General features: G+C 38.9%; 1 protein-coding gene and 1 long non-coding RNA gene across 8 annotated transcripts in view; both read right to left on the bottom strand.

The window, feature by feature from the left end:
* Nucleotides 1–69: 69 nt before the first annotated feature.
* On the bottom strand, nucleotides 70–1,724 carry LOC136254336 (uncharacterized). The gene is made up of 3 exons (XR_010700438.1): nucleotides 1,476–1,724; nucleotides 1,318–1,430; nucleotides 70–1,265 (listed from the first exon to the last, which is right to left on the bottom strand). It is a non-coding gene; the product is annotated as an uncharacterized lncRNA (long non-coding RNA).
* Nucleotides 1,725–2,278: 554 nt separating this feature from the next.
* The window catches only part of LOC136252616 (importin-9-like), a 39,320-nt gene continuing 23,320 nt past the window's right edge, over nucleotides 2,279–18,278 (bottom strand). For 3 of the 7 annotated variants that reach the window (XM_066045119.1, XM_066045126.1, XM_066045123.1), the window contains 5 exons: nucleotides 17,147–17,259; nucleotides 16,732–16,896; nucleotides 16,532–16,671; nucleotides 10,815–10,869; nucleotides 9,936–10,090 (listed from right to left, as the gene is read on the bottom strand). The gene's annotated coding sequence lies outside the window, so the exon portion shown is untranslated. Of the gene's footprint in view, nucleotides 2,644–2,687; nucleotides 2,753–9,934; nucleotides 10,091–10,814; nucleotides 10,870–16,531; nucleotides 16,672–16,731; nucleotides 16,897–17,146; nucleotides 17,260–18,278 lie in introns of those variants that run through there. The other 4 variants (XM_066045122.1, XM_066045124.1, XM_066045120.1 and 1 more) reach the window with 4 other exon arrangements.

Here is an 18,278-nt window from a genome sequence, read left to right as displayed (position 1 = left end):
ATGTCACTACTTAAAAGTAGTGAGTATTGTGGCAGAGCAATTCACTACTAAATTTTTACAGTGTATAAACTGCAGTTTGCTGGTTTTGTGGCCATCAATCAGGAGGGAACTGAATCTAATTTCGTGGCTTCACTGCCATTTGTCTTGTTCTTATAATGCTAGTGGAAGGCTTCTTCAAAGAATTCATGGCTTATATCAACTAAACTCTGAACTATGTACCCTGCCATCTTGAACAGCAATTTAAGGACAGTAAACATTGGCATCGGGTATTTAGATACAAGTGCGATACAGCCAAAATAGGTCTGATACTAGCATCATGATTGGTATTGGTCAAGGGGTCCCTCTTTCTATAAAATTCATACAACCACACAAAAAATAATTTAGAAATCTGAAATTTTCACCTGAAATTTGAAATTTTTGGCCTGGATCTTTTCATTAGCACATGCCCCGCTATTGCACAACTCCATATTCCATGAAATGTGATGAGCTGCTAACAAGTTTTCCTTGAATCCAGTAAAGCTTCATCAGTCACAGATATTTATATTGTCAACTTTTATAGTGGTAAAATTTACATTTTACCTCTAAACTGTTACCCAAACATCTAATACGAAATAGGAGCCTATAAAAAGAATTATCATTTGACATTTTATTACAACCGCCAGGCAATTACAACTGTTTTGTAAGGCTTCAGTTGCATTTCTAAAGGTCTAGGTAAGATTTAGAGTTAATCATGAAACATTGCCGATAAACAACTAGTGCTATGAAAGATTTATCTCGCAAATTATGCAAGGTTTATCTTGCAAGTTAAAGAAGTAGTCTATGGGCTGGTTTTGATAATGTTGGAGACAACTGCAATAGTGTATTTATCACTGCATGTGTGTAACTACATCTTTTTGAATCATTCAGGAGTTAATTGTAATATTATCAGGTATTTATAAATTTATTTGAAATTACTTTCAAATTTAAAATTTCAAGCTCAAACCTTGAAATTTTGCAAAACCTTTCAAAATTTAAAATTTTGTACATGATTTTAACTGTGAGGGACTCCTTGGTATTGGTGCATCACTAACACTTTTCCCTTTTGAAATAAGATGGTGTCATACATTAAATGGTACTGCAGTGACAGTCAGTGTGTGATCATAAAACCTTGGAGTTTACTGAAAACAAATCTGATGACTTCTTGTTTTCCAGCTTTGTTCCTTTTGCCCTGCTCTCCACTTGTTTGGCCTTGTAATGTTTCACTAGTTCTCCTGCATCCTGGAATTCTGTATTAATATTTTATGAATTCAATGAATGACAGAAGACCATTCAGCTTACTAAGTTTGTCAGCCTTCTGGTTGCAACTCTCCTCCAAAATTTCCACAGCAGTCTTAATGTCATTTTTGCTTGCTAGTTGTTCCAGTACTTTAGCTAACCTTTCAGCCATTGCACTGAAAAGTATTTAATATTGTATAGTCACATGCTTCTATTATTACCTTCTCTAGAGTCACCACAAGAATACCACTCGCAACGTGCTTCTTTTCACTAAACCGTGTCAGGTGCACGTGGGGCCAGCAACCCCTCGTCAACTTCCGCCTTTACATCATTATTGTCGCGTGATGACTGTCAACCGCCGCATCGTCACCGTCGCGTGATGATCGGCAATCATCGCATCATTATTATCTCATAGTCATAGTCTATCGTCGCATAGTTATCGTTTATCGTCCCATAGATATCGTCTACTGTCGCATAGAAACCGTCGATCGTCGCATAGATGATGTTGTTAGGCGCAATCTGTGAATTTGCGCAGTTTATAAATTGCGCTGCGGATTTTGTGAATTCATAAAATGCGCAACAATTTATAAATTGTTGCGCAGTTTGTAAACTACCGTAAGAGCTGCGCATTTTATGAACTGGGTACCACCGTTACGTTCTTGGCCGATTCAAGTACGTATCACAGGCTTCTCATTTTACCCCCTTTATACTAGCTGAAGGAACATGGATAAACTGAACTAAGGACTCGATGAGCTCCTGACTGAACTGAAGACGCATTCTACCTGACTATCTCTCCCTCTAAGGTTCCCGGCTTTGCGTACTCTGCAGCTGGCCTGGATAAGGTGCACTGTATTTCTCTCTCAGTGTTGCGCTACGTATACTACAGCATTTGTGGTAGGCTAAGCCATTCGTTTTGATCTACTGATATTGATGGGCACAGTCCAGCCTGCATGTTTTACTTTTCCTAGCAGTTGCCCAGCACATGCAAGCACTGCACAAGTAATGAAATGAATATCAGCACAAGGTTTGGTACATTGTAACTCAAGTCCAACATCATATCTTTAATGTCCAGCCTTAAATGGTACACGTAGTTAGTTTCACTCTCACATTATCCCATGCATCCAGATGTAACACAACACGTGGTTAGCTACATAATGTCACCTCTGTGTGATACAGTTATTAGTACAAACATATAGTGTTTGGAATCAGGTATGCTGTGTTACACATATAGCTAAGTATGCTCCAATACATGAGTTACAAAGGTACAGCTCCATTTGACGAACAGCAAGACCCAGAAAAGTTGTATCCATTTTCATCTTGCCTGGCTATAACCGCATGTCTTCCTAAACACCGTTCATGGTACCCCCATGAGCAACTATTGCACCTGACCTATGGAATCCATACATTAATTTGTATGCATAACTAGACCTCACCATGTCAGTTGTATCATCATCCAAACTAATCATTCCACAAGATTGACAATAGTCATCCAATGATTCTAAATAAACAAACATTATAATGCATGTGGCACATCATAACTCATCAGTACAATACAACAGACGATGAAAAGAAATTTGCTGGTTCACAAAGAAATCCAACTATTCATCAAGAAGGTTATTTAAGCTAATATAGATACATTTTACCACAACATGAACAAACACGTACATGTTTACTTAATGGTACAAATGACACAATGTGATGATGTATATCGAACTGATTGCTGGAGCAATTAATAGGTGCATAATTATAATAATTTTGAGGAAAGCCATTACATGGTGCTAGCTACCACAAATCAACACCTTCCGCTGTCAGCAAAGATACATAAAGGAGGACTCAAGTAGGTCCATGGTGTTCTCATTATACATACTGCAGTATGCCAAATTAAGGTACCAAGGAACGTTGAATAGTGAAGACATCAAGCCCGTAGCAGGGGGTCTGTTCCAGGTAGTTGTAAAGCTGAGTACCGTGTGCAAAATACACACATGGCCTTACTAGGGGGTCTGGAGGCATGCCCCTACAGATTCCTTCTGAGATCACTTACTGACTGCTCTATTAGAACAAATGACTGTTCTATTAGAATGTCGTAATCTTTTTGCAAACTAATATATCAGAAAATTGATAGGTGGGCTCCATAAATTGGTAGGTTGATGGGGACCACAAAGGTTTGGTCTCTTGCAAAAATATAAGCTAAAATCCAGCCTGACTTGTCCTTCACAACTTGGCATTATTACAAACTTGGGAACCGGACTACTTGTTCAGTACAGAATATTGGTATCACCCATCTCCACAATGTACGACTAGTGGCTATAAATTTTTGTGATGCTTGACTGAGAATATGATAGCATACATAAATTCACTATACTTCCATATCTCTGCAAGTATTTTCCTGTAGTCTACATGTCTATCTTCAGTTGAATCACACGCTCTACTATGTCATAAAATTTCTCAACTATTGCAACTAAATGATGGTCATTCTCATTCTGTAATTACAAAATTTTGTGAAGAGCAGGCACAAAGTTTCTTACCCTTTGTTTGTTCCAACTTCAGCTCTGGGTAGTTTAACAAAACAAACTTCTCTGTTGTAGTAATGAAAGGCAGGGCTAATTAGAACATAACTACTTTCCACTCCATTCAAAACGATCTGATATCAAACATGATCTTCTTCACCTTCTCCTCTGTTACTGTTTTGTTTTGCTTTTTGGAGATGTGATTGGGACCAAGATATTTTCCTCTACAGAACCTTTCGAATAGCCGGCTCTCTGTAACCCTCTTTTGACGTACCTCACGAACTCATAGTGAAATCCACACCTCGCATACACTGCCACGAGGAAATCTCGTGATCCAACACTTGGAATGACAGAAGGTCGGCACTGAACCGATACAACAGGCTGTACGTGTCGCATCTCGCTTTGCCATATGGCAGCGCGACACCTGCGCAATTTATAAATTGTTGCGCATTTTATGAATTCACAAAATGCGCAGCGCAATTTATAAACTGCGCAAATTCACAGATTGCGCCTAACAATGTCGCTTGGATATTGGCGCATGGCGCGACCTTTAGGGCCACCGTAGAAGTTGGCAAATTATTCCAGTCGATGACAGCTCTTGGAAAGAAGGAATGCCGGTTCATGTAGCTAAGTACCTGGATGAAGTGGTAAGGGTAGTGGTGTCTAGTTGAACATTGTGTGGCTAAGAGGATAATGGTATTGATAGGCTGCAGATAAGTCGTGGATTGCCTCGTAAAAATGCCGGCGGCTAGCTATAACTAGGCCAGTGCCGGCGGCATTCCTTTATCCACGCCTATTATTTTTTTTACCCTTGTTAGAATATAACTTATGCACGAAGTTCTGGGACGGCTTCTATTCATTTTTAGACAGCCTCTTTACACTGTTAGCTTGCCTGTTAATCATCAGCACTACCGTACGACCACAACCACAAACCATCACCGCTACTGGTAGTCTCGCGTGGCCAGACCGCTTTTTTCCGTATATTGGGTGGGGAAAAAAGCGGTCTGGCCACGCGAGACTACGCTACTGGTGCCTGGAATCATCTCAGCCAGACGGCTTTGGCCCCAGCATCTTTGCTTACGAACTAGTCTCTAGTGAAGATATAACTTTTACCATCCAGTTTACTGATGACGAAGCTTCTGGACCTGTTCTAGCTCCATGAGAGTCAACAATGGTGAAATCACGGAAATCACGAAATCAAAATTGAAATCACGAAATCACAATTGAAATCATGAAATCACTAATGAAATCATTGATTTCAGAGAAATCACTGTGATTTCGAAATCTCGTACGCCCTTCGAGAAAGTGGCGGACCCCCCGATGGCGAAGGGCTGTTCAGTGGTTGGTTGAGACATATTACACAGGTTCTAATAGTTCTTGCGCGTCGACAAAGTTAAAGCGGAAGTCACGTGTGGTAATTATAGTTTGAAGTTCAAAAATAAATCGATTTGATTAGTCGAAATCCTATGCACGTGATTTCGCTTGTTTTTGTTGTCGCGCAAGAACTATTAGAAGCTGTGTACAAGCTTAAGGCAGCAGCTGCTAGACTCAGGTTAGCACGAACTGTGAATTGTTGATGTATATTTACCTGATGAATTGTTTGTTCATTTATTACATGTTGTGGTCACGTGATGTCTCGAACATATTGGAGTACAAGCCAAGTCTGAAGACCGGCCGAGAATAATGTATATAGCTGGAAAGAAGTATTGCCAACTAAGGGATTCGAGTGTGAGGGCTTCCGTGTGTTAGGAAATTGAAGCTGGCTGTCCGTATGTTGTCTGGAAGTGAAGATTAGTTAGTTTTACAATACGTTTATAGTTTCTATAAGCTGCATAAACAGCAGTGTGTAGGTTTTAGCTAGTTAGATGCACAAACACCTTTTAATGTTACTGCCTAAGGGCACATTTTGTGTATGCATCATTTTCGTTCAAACATGGTCTAGGGGAAGCACCCAGGCCTTCCCCTTAAGAAATTCCGGCCACTTTAAATCCGAACCCCCTTCAAAATAATCCTGGCTACGCCCCTGGTGCCCATCTGTTTTTAGAGTCGTTTAAGGCTGTTTTTGTCTTCTATTGAACAATGGATGGGCTATACTAAAGACCTGAATGCCGAATGGGTAAGCTTCCTTGTAGAAGAGAGAAAACCATCATTATTATAATGAGACACAAACATTAACATTAAGGAATCCTCGGTCACATGCGACCACCAGACAGGGTTGGTTAAAAGCACCTGGGTGGGCATGGCAAGGGAGTACAAAACATAAAGTAAGTATATCATGCATGTACATTTAACTAACTAAAGAGTCAGTCTGGGGGGCAGGAAACCACTCAAGACAATCCCTAGCCATAAATATTCTTTGAGATGCTGTAATACACTTCTGCGAAGCAGAATCCAAAACTTTCCTTAGAACTGCTTTTGACACTAATATATTCTGATGAACAAAATGTAACAGGTTCCGTAAGTTCTTTACACAAGAAGGATGGTAGTGGCCTAGAACGCTGATTTCAAGAGTTTCGTAATAGTTAGAAACATTCAAACGATCTAATTCTGCTAACAGTTGCTGACTGACTGAAGATGGTGTTCTGAATCCAATGGAGAGGTCAACTCAAGTAAGGCAATAGAGTTGGTGGCAGTATTGTAAAATACAAGGTCTGGACGATAAGAAGTCACCATCACCTCTGGTGGAATTGTGGCTGGAGGTGACACACTGGCTTGCAAGTTTGGGAGGTCAACAAAAACTTGGATAATGGTAAATTTTCACAAAGATCAATAAATTGGTATGCCAAACATTGCAATGCCAAGTTATGCCGGTAGGTGTATCTGTTCTGGTCCAAAGCCACTGGGCACCCACTCAAAATATGGGCGGTAGTGGGACGTGCAGAATCACATAAGACACATCGCGCATTACACTGAATTTTCCATCTACACAAATTAACCTCAGTTGGTAACGTATCAGACGATACCTTTAAAAGAAAGGATAATTGTCCCGGGTGGAATCCTGACAACAAACGATTCCAGGAACCACAAGTAGCTTCCAAGTTAGCTGAATCATTAAACTTACACTGAACTGATAGTGTTTGGAGGTGATTCTCACAACAAGATTTGGTCTCCTGCGACAGTTGACGTTTGGCCATTAAGTAGAATGATCAAGCAAATGGGAAATCTGTAAGCTGTTTCTTGGCAGCTGTTAAGATGGAGTAATCATTCCCTTGTACTTGTAGGAAATCTTTCCCTAACTGCAGGTGTAAGCCCAACTCATGGAGTTGGGGATCAGAGGAAGTATTGACACAGGAAAGTAAATTAAGCTTGGCTTCCCTTGATATATATGACACACTGGGACAGCAAACTCCTGGATAATAAAGAATTACTTGGGTGGCACTTCTCGGGAGATGAAGCCACTTCTTCAAGTGGTGGGTAGCCATAGATTCTAACTTTGATATAGTTGATTGTGTAACTGCATCAATACTCCGGTGGAAATGCAGGAGGGAAAGAATATGATTTCTATAGATCCACAGTTTATACTCTCCGCGGATAGACAAAGCATCAGTTGCTGTTAACAGTTCTGTAAGACGGGTAATGATCCGATTATTTGCTGCTTTCTTAGTGGCACTTAGTGAGACATCAATAAGCTTGCCCAAAAACTTTGTTTTACCTTCTGTAATTGATCTAGTGGTGCCTTTCGATAAAGGTACACCTTTCCGTAAATGTTTGAAACCATCGAACAAGTAAGACACACACTTTGCTGGTTTAAATGACAAATCCAAGTCACCTGCACGCTGGTCAACAGTTTGGAGCACACTTACATGGGCATCAATGTCATTAGAAATAACAGTAACGTCGTCTGCATATCTTAACTGAATGTTCTGTGGAGTCCACTAGTTTTGGAGAGGGCTTCCAATTTGCCTTTACTATTGCTGGGTTACCATGAAGAGGTACAAACTGTGTTTATTTTGCACTACGTGTAATGTGGGTGGGGTCCGTAATCGAAACCATGCTGGCTGTTCTTTGTACTAGCTACTGTGGCGCCACTGAAGGCACAACTGTTCTCATCGTATAAATCCACACAAGCTGCTTCTTTGACACACGTGTTCATTACACTGCAGTGAGCACTGGCTACCATTAACCCAAGTGCTAACCTGGCTTAACCTTATTGATCACTGCCATTTCCCAGCTGTGTCGGATCCAAGTCTAAGCCTTGTGAACTTGTGAAAGGAAGCAGTGCGAGCTTTGATTTTTTCCAGCATTTTGACAGTTCAGTCTTCTGCAATTGTTTTAACAGTGTGTGGCGATTTCAGAACGACATATAACCCAGTCCCACAATGACTCCACCTATATGTCCATATAAAATGCATACATTTTCTAAGTCGGTTAGAGACTATGCCCTTGGATCTTCATGCTAGGTCTCTAACCTACACTTGTTTACAGTTTTTTTTTCTTCAAAATCACATCTTCAATCGATTCCTATTCTACTTGTTTAACACTTTCTTACCAAAGTTATCTTGTATAACCGCAGAAAAACCTCAGGAAATGAACCTTTATGGCTTGTGTGATCTTTGTGCAATACGTGAGAACCCCAACCATTAATTAACATGGAACACTATATACCATATTAGAACCATCTTTCCCTTCTACCTGAACATCTAAAAACCTTACAAGAAAACACATAACTCACGCGCTTTGAAGTGAAGAAAGGAACATTGTTATTCTTCACCATAGCAGCGAAAAATAGACGCTGCCATCTTGTTATAACCCCCGGTTACATCATACTGTATATTTTTAGAATTCTTATCATGTGAGGAACAGTTTTATTCTTAGTAGAACACAGCATGATGCTCAAGAGTGAAAGTTATCAACAGGTACAATTGTTTTTGATGCGTGTTTGTGTGTTTATAAGTATTGATGGTAGAGGTGTGCCAATATACTGACACATATCGTATCGGTGGCTGACATAGACATTTCTACTATATCGGTGAGAGCCGATATTGCTGCTAAAACTGATACGATACACTGATATACAACTGAACTATCTTGAGGACACTCCAATGATCAAGCCACATTATAAACTCAACTAAATTAACTGAAATACTCTGTGAACTCTTTATACTACAAGTATAAGAAATAATAATAGGAATTTTAAACTAGAGAAGGGATCAACTAGAATATAGTGCACCAATAAAAAGTACTGAAACAAGCTGGAGTTAGTATATTACTGTAACACAAAAAGTGAATAACCCTACTGTGCTGTGGAGTTTCCATAATTTAAATGCACAGTAGGGATATTCACTTCTTTCTGTGTTACAGTAATTTGCTATCATAATATACCAACTCAAGCTATTTTCAATACTTTTTATTGGTGTACAGTGAAACCCCTCTTAACAGACACCCTGAATGGCAAACAGCCTCTTTATAACAGACAATTAATAAAGTCCCAAATGCAACTTCCAATACCTGTGTGTATTAATGCCCCCTCAACAGTGGACACCTCTCTATTCAGTAAACCGGACACTGCACAATTCCCAGACATGGCAAGCACTACAGTACAACACCTAGCTAATCATGGACACAAGTAAAAACAGGTTCATTGTCAGTTACAGCAATCAATTGAACTACATCATTTAGCTGATGCAGGAATTGCAAGACAAAGCACCATATCCAACAATTAAGCGACTTTAAAAATAAAAAAAAATTATTTTATTCACAAGATACACGCGTCTACACTGGAAGCAGGTTTTCAAGGCTCTGTAATGGAGCGTCAGATAACTTTTAAACCTTTCCCCGGTTCTAGCAGGAATGGCCAGCATGACATCTACTTTCACGTAAAATGTAACAGCTTAATATGGCCTTTTTCATGGTACAAAGTAGGGGGTTTAACATTACATATAAAACCATTGGCAATGAAAATATTGGCTCACCCCAACAATCCAGGCACGAACTTTTTAACGAATCCCGGTTATACAAGGCTAGATCCATCCTTGCTTGAATACTTCAGCTAGTTATACCGTTCGTGACGAACGTTTTACATGATACAAATAATTTTATAAAAATCTCAATCCAATAGTCGCATACCCCGGCAGAACACTGATTATTAGTGATGCGCGTGCTATATTGCATGGGCGAGTTACAATAGAGAAGCATTCTGTTCTAGAATGTTTAATTCATCAACTTTTCAATGGTCAATAGGCCTTGTACATCATGCTAATAACACGTTAAACTATTTTGATCACGTGATCCAACTTTGTAATTTGTACATGTAATCAAATAAATATTTTTTTTAAATGGTCATTATAAAAGTTGTAAGTTAGCTGATTGCAATTCTCCAGCATGTAAACCTGTGGAAAAAAAGGTCACATTTTAATTGGTGAATTTAAAAAAATCTTTATCACTACACACACACACACTACACTACACTACACTACACTAGACTAGCTACATATTCACATAAAAATAAAACACTACAAGGTATGGTAATGGTTGTTTACATTAGATAATTTTGTGGTGCACCACATGTAGCAACAAGGGAAATGTGTATCTGTGTTCAAGAATTTAACTTAGTTTCTAATATCATAATTAGATGGTCAGACTACCTTTGTCAACTAGAGATGAACTGGCTTTTGGTAAAAAGCGAGGGGCAGCCAATGCCTTGGGACTCTCGTATGCTATGTGAGAAATCCAATCAGAAATACACAAATATTTTAGAAACCAAATCCTAAATCCAAAATCACGTAAAATAATGGAGAAAGTGAGTTTAACAAAGTAGACAATGATCGATCACAAATAGCTAGAACAAGATGTAGATCAGCAACTGTACAGGTAGTTACTAGTTAGCAATCTCACTAAATGCTTTTAAAATACATAAAGATTGGGACTCTCGTACGCACCATTAGGGTGCTTTGCGTGGGCGTTGGCAACCCCTCTGGTGCACCATTTCGGCATTTTGCGTGGGCGTTGGCTACCCTTCGGGAAAAATAATGAAAGACTATACAGAAGCTGATCTGTACAGAAGATGAGCCCTGCACAGCTACGTGGGCTTCTTTGTACAAAGCATACACTCACCTTATTTGCACATTGCCCAATCGTCATCATGGATGCTTCCACCTCCCACCGTGCACTAAAGTAATAGAAACATCATTAATTAAATAATATAAGCATTAATATTATTTTAGCATAACACAGCAGCACAATATTACAGCATGATAAACAAACCAAAGCATTTATACAGAAAACTACATCATAGACATTTAATCGTCTTTGAGCAAGGCCATTTTAACAAAGGCGCAAATTGTGCGTGGGCGGGCAATTCATTACATTCCGTTTGCCGTTTATAACTATCACTGGCAAACTAATGCATATACAATATCAAAGAACGTATATATTTAAACAGTTGCATGATACTTATAGACTGTTTTTTTCACTGTCAACCACTTCTTGTGTGTGGAAGTTTTTTTAAATTTTTATTCTAAATGAACAAACAGTAGCTACATTTTCATACTATAACTGAATGACATTAAAATATATTGAATTTTCCAAAGTTACGAGAAGCCATATGAATGCACATACAAGCACTGCTGCTAATGTTCTTACACAGGTCTTATGAAAGTAGTAGCTGGTGCACTTTAAGAATAAACTGCACTACAGGATAAACTACATAATCTGTATAGCCAACCATCTTGATAGCTAATCAAATACAGAGTAATCTGGATAAGTCTTTATGGGAGCAAGTATAAAATTTTTGTGGTGCCTAATTGTCTGGATAGTGTATAGTAGAGGCCGCACACCATAGGGTAAGTGGAATTATAGGAAAGCGGGAACAGAAACGACCAACAGAAAATGAGTACAGTAGTGGAGGTAACTGGTCATATAACGCTTGCACACATGTATAACTGCCCTGTACTTCACACACATTCAGCTGTAAGCAACATTACAAATATTTAGTCGCAACAAGCAACACCCAACATTGCAACACTGCACATGCTGCATTGCAAATGCTTGCACACATGTATAGCTAACTGCTCTGTGCTCCACACATTCAGCTGTAAGCAACATCACAAACATTTAGTCACAACAAGCATTACAACATTCAAGACCAAGATCTCAACAAACCTGAGGCGAGTAAACTTGAGCTGCAATGGCATACGTAAATTTTTGTCCCCGTGGAAGCTGAGTGATTATGTAACTACTGTGACTACCACTTTCGAAGGTGCATTTTACCTGAACCGATTTTACCCATGTGTAAGTCACCAAGTACAGATCCCACTTCTCTGAACTTAAGCCAGGAGTAGAGAAACTACATTACTTCTTCAATTGCTATATGACTTGTGTTTGTAACCTGCTCCATTAGTCATTTTCTGCTGGTCGTTTCCGTTCCCGCTTTCCATCCTGTTTCCGTTTTCCTATAATTCTACTTACCCCACACCATAGATAACCCATGGTCAATAACATCACTTTTGTTGCTATTACACAGATCATATCTGGTTCACATGGTACCATAACCCATCTTGCCCCACCACTTGGTCTAGTCTCGTTAAAACAGATTATTCAAAAAAACCTTAAATAAGGACACCTCCATATAAAGGACATATTTAATTTCCCTAAATGGTGTCCGTCTTAGAGGGGTTCCACTGTACTATATTCTAGTTGATCCCTACTTTACTTTAAAATTCCTAATTTTTTCTTATACTTGTTTCTGTTCTTTTTATAGAACTGGTGATCAGTCTACTAGTTTGTTTCATAAAGATGATTTGATGTAGCTATGGGAAGTCAATCAAAGAAGATTTTTCATTGAACTGTAATTTTGTACATAGATTGGTGCAGGGGCGGAGGAAGTAGTTGATATGAGGGGGGGCTGGGCTGACCCAGACTTAGTCTCTGGTTTGGTATGGTGAGACCAAAAAAAAAAAAAAAAAAAAAAAAGGTTACAACCAGCTGACAATAGCTGCCCACCTCACCAGCTACGCATTCATAGCTGATAAACTACATAAAAATCCTTACATAGCTCACTACACACTGCTCTAATACTGTGACTGCTTTATTAGAGTGACTGCTCTATTAGAGTATCTCAATCTTTATCACGGTTTTCAACCCCACCAAGAAGGATAACTTCGGCGTGGTATCATTCTGAGGGGGGGCTTTAGCTCCCTAGCCCCCCCCTTTCCGCCACCTATGGATTGGTGTACTGATATTCTACAACAACTGATTTAATTGATTGATTTATACATCTTATGGTTTAAGACAAGTGTACAGGAAATAATTAAGGGGCCTAGATGCAGGGGTACCAAGAAGCTTTAAAGCAACTAGTGCCCTGTCAAGGCAAACTCACACACAAAAAGAAACAAAACACACACATCAATTGTTAGTTACTTAGTTTAACATATCTGACAGATCCCACACGCAGTTCTGAGGAGTAAACATTGAAAATTCTGTATAGCAGGATAATGCAATTCTGGCAGCTTGATCAAACAATGGCATAATAGCTCTGGATGGTAACTTGCACACACGAGATACGTTGGCCAGTGTCACAGGTGTAGAGTGCTTAAGCAACCAATCTCAATTGTAACAAGCTGGGCATACAGGCCAGTACATCAGTGTTTATAGAATGAAATACCTTAGTACAAGAACTTACAAAGCAAAGCAGTACGAAACCATGCCAACTAATCAGCACATCCCTGCTAAGAACAAGTTACGGTGCGCCATTACATTGGGAAATTTGCTGAGTGACTGTTTGGCTTTCTCTCGCTTGTTTGAAGGCCAGTTTGAAGGTGTCGATATTCCTTTTACATTGTTTATTGTGTTGCGTTGTGTACTGAACAAGAACACAGCGTGTCTGTGGGCACTGAGAGAAATATTGTTTGTGACATGTGACAATGGCATGCAATGGCAGGTACGCACCAGCTAATAATTCAGCAACAGTACTATTAGCCAACTTCTCGTCACCGTATTTACACAACCAAAGAAATGTGTGATACATTGAAATAAATTTTAAGCTACAGTACTGCTCAGCTTGAGCTAAACAATAGCACAAAGTAGTGTCTGTTTTCTGAAATTTTATCGAAGCAGTGGAAATATACAGCGAAGCAGTGAATATCTAGCTAGCCTACTACACTCTACCTGCTACAAGTGGTGTAAACAGCAGCAAAGAAACAATGCTACACTTTCTGTTTCTTCAGGAAATTTGCACAACCGTTTTGAAACACCATATTTCACCTTTAAACCTGAATTTTCTTACGCTGTTGTTTACTACTCTCTCCAACGGCCCTACCCAGTCCAGCCTCCAATTAGTGTAGGTGGCAACTAACCCAGCTGTAAACAACAAACACTAATTTGCTGGTTACAAGAACAGCGAAACCTTCCACCTGTCGAGGCCACAAAGTTTACGCGCAGCGATGATATCAGGGTCTTGCATGGATGAAGAGACTGGATAGATTCACAGCTCAGCCAACAAGATAACAGTACGCAAATGTTAATTGTAAACATTACAAGTACACAAAAAAATTAAGTTACAAATTAAGTTACAAACAAATACACAAGATTCCAAAATTTTGTGTACTTGTTTGCTAACTCAGTTTGTAAATAATTATTATAACTGCATACTGCATTTGAAATGGCACCGTGCACCCCAGTTATATCAATTATCGTCTGAAAAGTGAAGTATCCATTATGTCTCATTGGCAGCTATGTGGAATCTGTTACACAGCATTCAGTCAGTAGAAAATTCCATTAGATAATTTTTTTTTCTAATTCTGTAGAAACTTATTGAAAGCGTTTTGGACTGATCTGAAAGCTTGTTTGGGCTAAGTAGTTTTACCTAACCAATATGCCTCATTGTTGTCAGGGGAAATTGAGGCTGGTTTTTGGGTGATGTTATTTCGTGGGCCACACCTACTCCTTTGTGGCCCCTACTATACAGTACTATTGTAGTGTATATGATTACTATTATTATTGTTTAAATAATTATTTATTAATTAATTAATAAAAAATGAATACAAAAAATGGTTAGTAGAAATGACTGGTCAATACCTGTTTTGAGCAGCCAATGTTCCGTTTTGGTCGGAAATTGGCTGATGGCCGACTGTTATATTGTGCACTGTAGGGTGATATTATTGGCTGGAAAACCCCAGTTCTGCATGACCCCTATTATACAGTACTACTGTACTGCATGATTGTACTGTAAACTAACTGAATGTTCTATATACATATTAGACTATTTATGTTTATTAGTGTATCTTAATATTCTCTACTTTAGACTATTACTCAACAATTTTTAATCCTACTTCAACTAAACCACCAGTATATTACAATTTTTCTAAAGTGTACGAGACAAAGAAGAAAAAGATTAAGAAGAAAAATACAAAAATAAGACGAAATTTGAAGGCACGTATCTCAGTGATGGATGGGCAGATTCACCTCAAATTTGGAATGGGAGGTACCCTACCCCAAGGGAGTTTCCACAGTAAAAATGGTTAAATTCTGTCCTGCCATTATCGAGCTACGGATGCGTGAAAATGGAATTTTCTTGGTTCCTGTAAAATACACACTTGTCTGCACGACACACTATTGTGTGTCTTGATAGTAACGCACTGTAGCTAGTTGTATATACCAGTTATCTAGTCATATGGTATAAAAAGGTAACGTTCACCCACGTCTAAAACAGGAGCAAACCTTGAGATTGTGGGAAAATTTCATCATTCTATTCTGAATTTCTTTTGAAAACTTATCATTATGCTTTTTATTACTCCCAAAATACTCATTATTACCAAAATTATTCCTAAATTTTATAAATTTTCTTTACTTTAGTAATTAAATTGTACAGCAACACTTTGAAACAATAAAAAGTACTAAATCTAGCTGTGTCAATTCATCAGAAAAGCTTTTTTGCTAGCAAGATGCTTAGTTGCTAGTATAACAAGCAATGAAATATGCCATGCCAATCATTCTATTAGAGTAAGTGACTGCTCTATTAGAGTATCTTGATTTACTTTTATGCCAATTATGCTCTAAAACTGCACCAAAATGCAGGAATAATGCTCAATTGTTTAACCCCATCATTATTCCCAAAATTATTCAGGCATACCTCCCACACCCCTAAATACTACACATATGTGACTAGATCAGCAAAAATCCTCCATTGTAATAATTTCACAGTGGGTTCAGTATTTACAAACTTGAAAAACTCTATAAATTTTTAGAGTACTTGCTTTGCAATGAAGGAAAGTGATATTGGTACAGTAGCATCTTGGTCCCTAAAGAAAGAGGAGTTTTGTTTCATGTAAGTACTTCCAAGGTTATAAGCGCTAGTCTGCCTCATATTTGATGAGTAGTTTGTTATTGTTTTTTTCTCTCATGACTTTGCCTTTTCCCTGGTTGTAGGAAGGATCTGGAACTCAACAATGAATTTGCCTGAGAACAGGATGGTGCAAATCACACCTTGTAAAAAGACTGCATTCGTAAGCTATGATCACTTGATTACACGTCTGTAACTTATTTTCCATATTGTCACAGTACAAATTGATTTTTCTGTTGTTGTCACCTCGTAGCGCTGTACTTCAAAATTTCTTAGTTTCTATACCTGAAACTTTGGTTCACCATTCATTTGGGAAGAAAATGTAATATATAAATAGAATTCAAAATGCACTAACAAGTGGACATACGGTCTGGTTTATTCCTAACATTTTCCTTTGAGGATATATTGCTATCCAGAAGGACTATATTGTCCCTTAAGATAACCTCACCAGACATGACTTATTTTAATAATCAGTAATTCATAACAACTTCACCTTATGCTTTCTTTGATCTGGTTAAAACACCACCACCAAGATCATGTGATCTCACCTCCTCCTCCTCCACCACAATATTACACAGGTCCTTGTTGCCATTGGTAACACAGTATAGTAACAGCTGACACATAGCAACCATACTAGTGTGACATACATGGTAACACAACACCACCCCTCAGGGGTACAATAACAATTATCACCTCAGCTTGATATCATATTGTCCCATGAAATCATGGTGGGCGTGGCTGAGTGAGCACAAATTGGAGTGATGAGTTACCAGTGATGTCAGGTATTCCACTGAGGAAGGTGATCACCTCCTCAAGATGACTGGACTGGAATAGCAAGATGAAGGTGAGAAGCAACGACTATTGGAAGGAGAAATATTTGTAGCATATTTCAACACATAATGAGAAAAAATTGTAAGGAAATTTTACGTTCTTCAGTCATGGCTCTGTATTAGGGCTGGGACAAATGTGACTGTCTCTGGGAAAACCGGTCTTATTGCCCATTTAAAAGTATCGAGAAACGTTGGTTTTAAATATTCAGAGTGTTGTAGCTGGCCAATGGGGTAGCTACGCATGCCAAATTTTCACACATGTTACAACAGTTTCTTACCTTCCTGATCATCCAGTGAAGTAGTCAACAGCTATGTTTCCCACCATTTTAGATAGTTTTAAACCGAGGTTGTCTGTATCAGGCGAGCTCCAGAAGGGTGGGAGGCGGGGGCCCTGGAAGGCAAGCAAGATGGTGTTCAAAAATTGAAAAGAAACATGTTGGGGTGAATTAGGCCAAGTTATGGGCCATTCAGGGCTCAGAACTGGCTAAAATGAAAGGAAATTTACAGCACAGGTCATTGTCCAGCACCACAGAGCTGTACAGCCACACACAGCCATCTCTTGGTTGGCCAGGGCTCCATCAAGACCCCAGACCACTCGTACGGCTCGCCACTGTGCTTTAAAAAAGCAGTCAGCAAAAGCAGATCACTTTACTCTGGTCGATTGTGGCAGTGAAACTTGATAGTGCATTAATTCATTAAGCTTTGTGTTTGTGTGAAAAAATCAAACTTCCTGTCTTGGGCGATAAGAACGGTTTTCGTAGATCCAGTCACAAATATTGAAATTTACCTTTGAATATTTGCTAATAGAATTTTTGAACATTCGAAGCTTCGGTGTTAGCTTTCAAGTTACAGGTTTTTTGTATTTACTAGCATCCTTCTAAAGTTTTGTTTCTAATCCTATTTAATAAGTTTGTAAACATTTGGAAGTACATAGCGTAAGTTGCCAATTATCAGCACCATTTCATCACGCAAATTGTAATTCTTTAATTCAATGGCGTACGAACTTCTGGTTTGAACCATTTAACAGAGTAGTCCTTCGTCTCTCAGCGCACCAAATTTTAATGATCTTACATGAGTGAACATCTTGTTATGAGGAGAATCGCAATGCCTATCGTGTGCCAATTATCGGCGTGGGGTACCTATTATCGGCAACTGTACTTCCCTGATTGACCAATTATCGGCACAATGTGCCATTTTGTGTGTAACTCCATGATGGTTCGTTGGTTCTTGGAAATTTTTATGGGAGGTGCAGTCCTTGGATAACTCCGTTTCACAGAAGTTTTACCAAGATGAGGCCAGCCGTTTGAGAGATATTCAGGTTAGACGTAAAAGCATACTGGTTTCCAATACAAAATTATTTTTATGCAATTCTATGCTTAAGGTGGCGGTATACCGGAAACCCATATAATG

Source organism: Dysidea avara, chromosome 4 (genome assembly GCF_963678975.1).
Source record: "Dysidea avara chromosome 4, odDysAvar1.4, whole genome shotgun sequence".
Classification (NCBI taxonomy): Eukaryota; Metazoa; Porifera; class Demospongiae; order Dictyoceratida; family Dysideidae; genus Dysidea; species Dysidea avara.
This window is presented reverse-complemented; position numbering and strand designations above follow the sequence as displayed.